Below are 7236 nucleotides of genomic sequence, written 5' to 3'. Positions count from 1 at the left end.
TATACACAAGTTGGTGGCGGGCTGTATAGGCCACAAAAATTAGCTTACATGCGTTGAACTGACAGCAAAGAACGTAGTATATAATTGCTAGAGGTATAGTAGGTGTTCACAGTATACACAAGTTGGTGGCGGGCTATATAGGCCGCAAAAATGAGCTTACATGGGTTGAACTGACAGCAAAGAACGTAGTATATGATTACTAGAGGTACAGTAGGCGTTCACAGTATACAGAAGTTGGTGGCGGGCTGTTTAGGCCGCAAACATGAGCTCAAATGGGTTGAACTGACAGCAAAGAACGTAGTATATGATGGCTAGAGGTACAGTAGGCGTTCACAGTATACACAAGTTGGTGGCGGGCTGTATAGGCTGCAAAAATGAGCTCACATGGGTTGAACTGACAGCAAAGAATGTAGTATATGATTGCTAGAGGTACAGTAGGCGTTCACAGTATACACAAGTTGGTGGCGGGCTATTTAGGCCGCAAACAGGAGCTCACATGGGTTGAACTGACACCTTTTTTTACGCTCCAACATTTGAGCCACAGAAGCCTGCCTTTTTCCAAAAAAACGTGACGACGGCATCATGGAAGGTGGAGTGTTGGACAACTGTGAGGAGACAGGAGAAGGGGGAGGAGAAGGAGAAGAGGCTGGACGGTGAGAGCATGGAGTGTGGCTTTGTGGGTTCTGACAGTTTTGCTCCCACTGGGCTTGGTGATGGGATTTCAGGTGCCTTCTTAAGGCGGTTGTCCCTAGGTGGGTGTTGGGCTTACCGCGACTTATGCGTTGACTGCAAAGGCTGCAGTTGGCAACACTGGTGTCAGCAACGGACACATTAATAAAAGCCCACACTGCGGAGCCATGTGCAGGCGTCCTGGGAGCGCCAGATGTGACTGTACATGGTTGATGGCTCGCTCCTGATACATTTGCAGTCTGCTTTCTACCTCTTCTGCAATGCAAGTTCTGCCTGCCTCTCCTCCCTATCTGCTGGTCCGTCAATCCGCCAGTTCTACAAATAATTGGCCAGTAACTGTTGTCACTGTGTGTAGCAGAGTTAACACAGCAAAAGAGGCCAAATGTTTGCAGGACTAAAATACAATCGTAGAAAAGTATACTGTTAAATAACACCTCAATTCAATATGTGGCATGGGGGGGGGGGGGCACAGGTTTATTACACCAGTTCTACAAATAATTGGCCAGTAACTGTTGTCACTGTGTGCAGCACTGTTTACACAGCGAGAGGCCAAATTTTTGCAGGACTAAAATACACTCTTAGAAATGTATACTGTTAAGTAACACCCCACTTCAATATGTGGCATGGGGGGAGCATTGGTGTAGCACACCAGTTCAAAAAATTGGCCATTGAATTACGCTGTGTGTACCAGACTTCACTCAGCAAACTAGGCAATATTGTGGCATGACACAAATACACTTGAAAAAGTTTACTCAGATAACACCCCACTTTAATATGTGGCATTGGGGGGGAGCATTGGTGTAGCACACCAGTTCAAAAAATTGGCCAGTGAGTTTGGCGCTGTGTACCAGACTTCACTCAGCAAACTAGGCAATATTGTTGCATGACACAAATACACTTGGAAAAGCTTACTCAGAGAACACCCCACTTCAATATGTGGCATTGGGGGGGGGGAGCATTGGTGTAGCACACCAGTTCAAAAAATTGGCCAGTGAGTTAGGCGCTGTGTGTACCAGACTTCACTCAGCAAAATAGTCAATATTGTTGCATGACACAAATACACTTGAAAAAGTATACTCAGATAACACCCCACTTCAATATGTGGCATTGGGGGGGGGGGGCACAGGTTTATTACACCAGTTCTACAAATAATTGGCCAGTAACTGTTGTCACTGTGTATAGCACTGTTAACACAGCAAGAGGCCAAATTTTTGCAGGACTAAAATGCACTCTTAGAAAATTATACTGTAAAATAACACCCCACTTCAATATGTGGCATTGGTGTAGCACACCAGTTCAAAAAATTGGCCAGTGAGTTTGGCGCTGTGTACCAGACTTCACTCAGCAAATTAGGCAATATTGTTGCATGACACAAATACACTTGAAAAAGCTTACTCAGAGAACACCCCACTTCAATATGTGGCATTGGGGGGGGGAGCATTGGTGTAGCACACCAGTTCAAAAAATTGGCCAGTGAGTTTGGCGCTGTGTGTACCAGACTTCACTCAGCAAACTAGGCAATATTTTTGCATGACACAAATACACTTGAAAAAGTTTACTCAGATAACACCCCACTTCAATATGTGGCTTTGGGGGGGAGGGGGCAATTGGTCTATCACACCAGTTATAATACATTATAAGTGCTTTTGTCACTGTGTGTAGTGTTGCTGCCGAAATGCTCAGTCTCACCACCACACCTGTCACAATGCTGCACAGTGCACAATAATAGTACTTATCCACTATAATATGCTTTCTACAAAGAATATTATACTGTGGATTACTCCCGTCCCCCCTTTTTAGTGCACTGCACAGCAATACCAAAAAATTTGCATCCCTTTAGATGACTTTTGTGGACATTAACAGAGCAATTTCTGTGTGACTGCAGCCAATCTCTAACTGCCCCTACAGCAACCACAGGATACCTGCCCCTATAGTAAAGAGACTGTAATAGACCCTAAAACGACATTGGAGCATTTTAAATGACTTTGGTGGTCATTGACAAAGCGATTTGTGTGTGACTGCAGCCGATCTCTAACTGCCCCTACAGCAACCACAGGATACCTGGCCCTATAGTAAAGAGACTGTAATAGACCCTAAAACGACATTAGAGTATTTTAAATGACTTTGGTGGACATTGACAAAGCGGTTTGTGTGTGACTGCAGCTGATCTCTAACTGCCCCTAAAGCAACCACAGGATACCTGCCCCTAAGCTCTAAAGATACTAGACCTATACCGAAATACCAGCCCTGAAAATGACTTTTGTGGACATTGACAGAGCGATTTGTGACTGCAGCTGATCTCTAACTGCCCCTACAGCAACCACAGGATACCTGACCCTATAGTAAAGAGACTGTAATAGACCCTAAAACGACATTGGAGTATTTTAAATGACTTTGGTGGACATTGACAAACTGATTTGTGTGTGACTGCAGCCGATCTCTAACTGCCCCTACAGCAACCACAGGATACCTGGCCCTATAGTAAAGAGACTGTAATAGACCCTAAAACGACATTGGAGTATTTTAAATGACTTTGGTGGACATTGACAAAGCGGTTTGTGTGTGACTGCAGCTGATCTCTGACTGCCCCTACAGCAACCACAGGATACCTGGCCCTATAGTAAAGAGACTGTAATAGACCCTAAAATGACATTGGACCATTTTAAATGACTTTGGTGGACATTGACAGAGCGATTTGTGTGTGACTTCAGCCGATCTCTACCCGCCCATAAAGCAACCACAGGATACCTGCCCCTAAGCTCTAAAGATACTAGACCTATACCGAAATACCAGATTTGTGACTGCAGCCAATCTTTAACTGCCCCTAAAGCAACCACTGGATACCTGTCCGTAACCTGAAAAGACACTGTAGAAGGCCTATACTGAAATACCAGCCCTGAAAAGGGCTTTTGTGGATCTTCACAGTGCTATATGTGTCTAGCAAACTCTCTCTAATGAGCACAGCAGACCTCCCCCTACACTGGCAGAAAGCGGAATGTGAAATGGCCACCAGATCAGGTCTATTTATAGGGTAGGGGGACTGTCCATGTGCTGGATTGTTTCAATTGGCTGTCCCGTTCCACCTGATGGCTGTGTCACGGGTCAAAGTTCTCCCCAATGTAAACAAATATGCCGCCGCGAACTACGCCATGTGTCCGAAAATTTGGAGGGTAGCGAACAAGCAAAATTCGCCACGAACCGACCGCCGGGCGAACCGGAAGGCCATCTCTAATCTCCAATCTTACCCTACATGTTTCGCGTTTCTAAAACCGCTTCGTCAGTAGTATAGCTCAAGAGGAGGATATTATCTGCAAAAAATATACTGTAAATCCAATAATAATATACGTATTATAACACACATAGGGATAGATATATATCAATACCACCAGAGGTATAAAGTAAATAAACACCAATTATACTTAAAAGTATAAACCCAGAAAGGTATCCAGAATTCCCACCACTCGAGGCCCACCAAAGGATCAACGTGTATTACTCACCAACAACCAAATAGATGTAACGAACGGCAGTGCCAAGGAGGCAGTCTCCCGGACAAGTGTGGGACAAAGGCTAGAACTTAGGTAGGCACAACCCTAATAGAAAAAATTTGTATATATACATAAATAAGGCCAGCAATAGCCATCTATTAGAAATAGACAACCCATATGACACAAAACATAAATTGTATAAACCCAAGATGGCGTAGGAGTAACAAACAGCGGCAGTCAGAAAAATGTAAGAAAGTTTAGGTTGTTTTAGGTTTTTTTAGGGTATATAGCCCAAATCATAAACTTCTAAAATGATCAAAAAAGATATAGAAATATATATGTAGAGAAAAACAGAAACAAGATATTGATCAAAAGACACCCCTTAATTGGCACCCGAGCAATAAGGGTGTAAATTAAATAACTCACCTTAAAAAAAAAAAAAGGGCAAGACTGAGAAAATGCTTTAATCAATTAAAACTGTCCTCCACCAGCTCTACTTAGTATTATCCATAGGCCGCAACTTATCATAAGTAAGATCTTTATATCAATATGATGCGGAGTAGTGATGATTCAAAGAGAGCTGGGGACCAATAATCTGATTATTGGTCCCCAGCTCTCTTTGAATCCTCACTACTCTGCATCATAATGATATAACGATCTTACTTATGATAAGGTGCATCCTATTAAACATGTATTGCAATATATGCAGACTAATATCCCTGTTTTAGTGCAAATTTTGCTAGAAAGGGTGTACAGCAGTATGCTGAGGGTTTATTCATAATTTTTGGTGTTCACTTGTGGTCACACCCCTTTAGCACCTGATGCATACCTCCCAACTTTCTGAGATGGGAATGAGGGACACCTACTAGAAAAAGTATATAGGCTTATGACACACTTCCTGCCACGCCCCCTAAAGAAGAATTGTACAAAAAAAATGATTGGTTAAACCCACAAGTGCTTTTTTTTAATGACTTTTGTTCCTATTATACTGGCTACTGGAATTTACAAATGCAACAATTTAGAAATTGGATCAAAGGTTTAGCACTGGGAAACACTTTTTGATAGATAGATAGTACATTTTATATACAACTATCTAGATCAGACCAAAATGAGGGATAAAAAAGGAGGAAAGAGAGACAGAGGGACTTTGCTCCAAATCAGGGACAGTACCTCGAATACAGGGACATTTGGGAACTATTCCTGATGGATTATATACATGTATATGATATTGGGCTTTAAACGCAGTTATATCTTATTTCTATACCATATCCTATTGTCATCAGTGTAGAAATGTTGCCACTCACCTGTTCCACTGCCCATAGGAATTTTCCTCTAGTGAAAAATGCTTAGCTACGGTTTCGGGACCCTGGGAGGCATGAATATAGGCCATGCAATAATGCAGGACAGGCTCCAGAAGATTTTATAAGCTGGTCTGAATAATGCAACTATAGGGTTTGCAGGGTTTTTTCGCCTTCCTCTGGATCAACTGCGGGTATAGGATTGTGTATATGGGATTGTATGGTTGGGTTTTCAATACTGTTTTTTCTTTTTGTTCTTTTTGTTGGTTGAACCAGATGGACTTGTGTCTTTTTCAACCTGACTAACTATGTAACTATGTAAAACCAATGAACTGGTGCGAACTGTGGAACTGGTAAAACATTACTCTCGCAAATCATGCATCAAAATTTTACAAAATATCTGTGACATAATAACCAATAAAGTGCACGTTATTATAAAAACATACATGTAAAAATGCTGACGTAGAGAGAAATCCAAAAAAAAAGTATAAAGTAAACAAAACTTCTGCTCTCAAAAACTAAGCACTAAAAATAAGTCCACAGAATGTTCAATGCATAAAGTGCTCCACAAAAATCTTCAGTGATGTATAGGTGATTACTAATATGTAATCCAGCCACCAGGTATCCACCTCTATGTACAATGCGCGCCCACCTAAAAACACAAATTAAGAAAGAAAGATTTTTCCCCTTGTGGTGGGACTTTAGAGGCACTCATAAAAGTCATAAACATAGTATATAGAAAAAATTGACATATGACTTTTATGAGTGCCTCTAAAGTCCCACCACAAGGGGAAAAACCTCTCTTTCTTAATAATTAAGGGATGTGGCACCTTTATCAGAGGCCTCGCTGAGAGAAACCTGTCTTCTAAAAGCACATATAAACGCATTATAATTAGAGTACTCCTCACAGAGATCCAGCTATCTTCCCTTTAGATCCACCTCTATCCAGAGTGAATAGGCTTCACGGGTATATTTAAATTAAACAAGATGGGTTCGTCGTGCAGTGTGTTTAAAAATGTATTGGTTAATAAAAACAGCTTCATCTAGTACACTCACATTTTCAAAGGCTTGTGTTCCACATTAAAAGTATGTCAAAAGAGGGCATATACAGATAATAGTGCGGCTCCAGCTCACCCACTCCCTTGGCACAGGTCGCGGTGACACCAGATATGATGTCACAGGCTCCCCCTATGCGTTACGTCACTAGTCACGTAACAATTTTTTAACAATTAGCAGTGTCCGGGGCCAGGTGGCAGATCTCCACAGACTCCCAGCCCTTCCATTGTCAGTGGGAAGTACAGCTCTATAGGTGGATACCGAATAATGCAGTGAGGTAGATTGTACAGAGAGATTTCTGGAAGTTACATATAGTTACATAGTTAGTGAGGTTGAAAAAAGACATCAGTCCATCCAGTTCAACCTATGATGTGTGTGTTTGCTGTTAACCGTACATTGTATACCCCTGTATGTTGTACATTGTATACCCCTGTATGTTGTGGTCTTTAAGGTGCCCATCTAATAGTTTTTTGAAACTATCGATGCTCCTTGCTGATACGATGGTTTGCAGAAGAGAATTCCACATCCTTACTGCTCTTACAGTGAAGAACCCCCTGCGTATTTTAAGGTTAAACTGCCTTTCCTCTAGTTTTAGTGAGTGGCCACGTGTCTTATTGTATTCCCTCTCTCTGAATAGGTTTTTCCATATGCTAGGGTCGCCAGTACAGTATTTGTACATTGATATCATATCCCCCCTCAATCGTCTC

The sequence above is a fragment of the Pelophylax lessonae genome (genome assembly GCF_965119305.1).
Source record: "Pelophylax lessonae genome assembly, chromosome: 9".
Taxonomy (NCBI): domain Eukaryota; kingdom Metazoa; phylum Chordata; class Amphibia; order Anura; family Ranidae; genus Pelophylax; species Pelophylax lessonae.
This window is presented reverse-complemented; position numbering follows the sequence as displayed.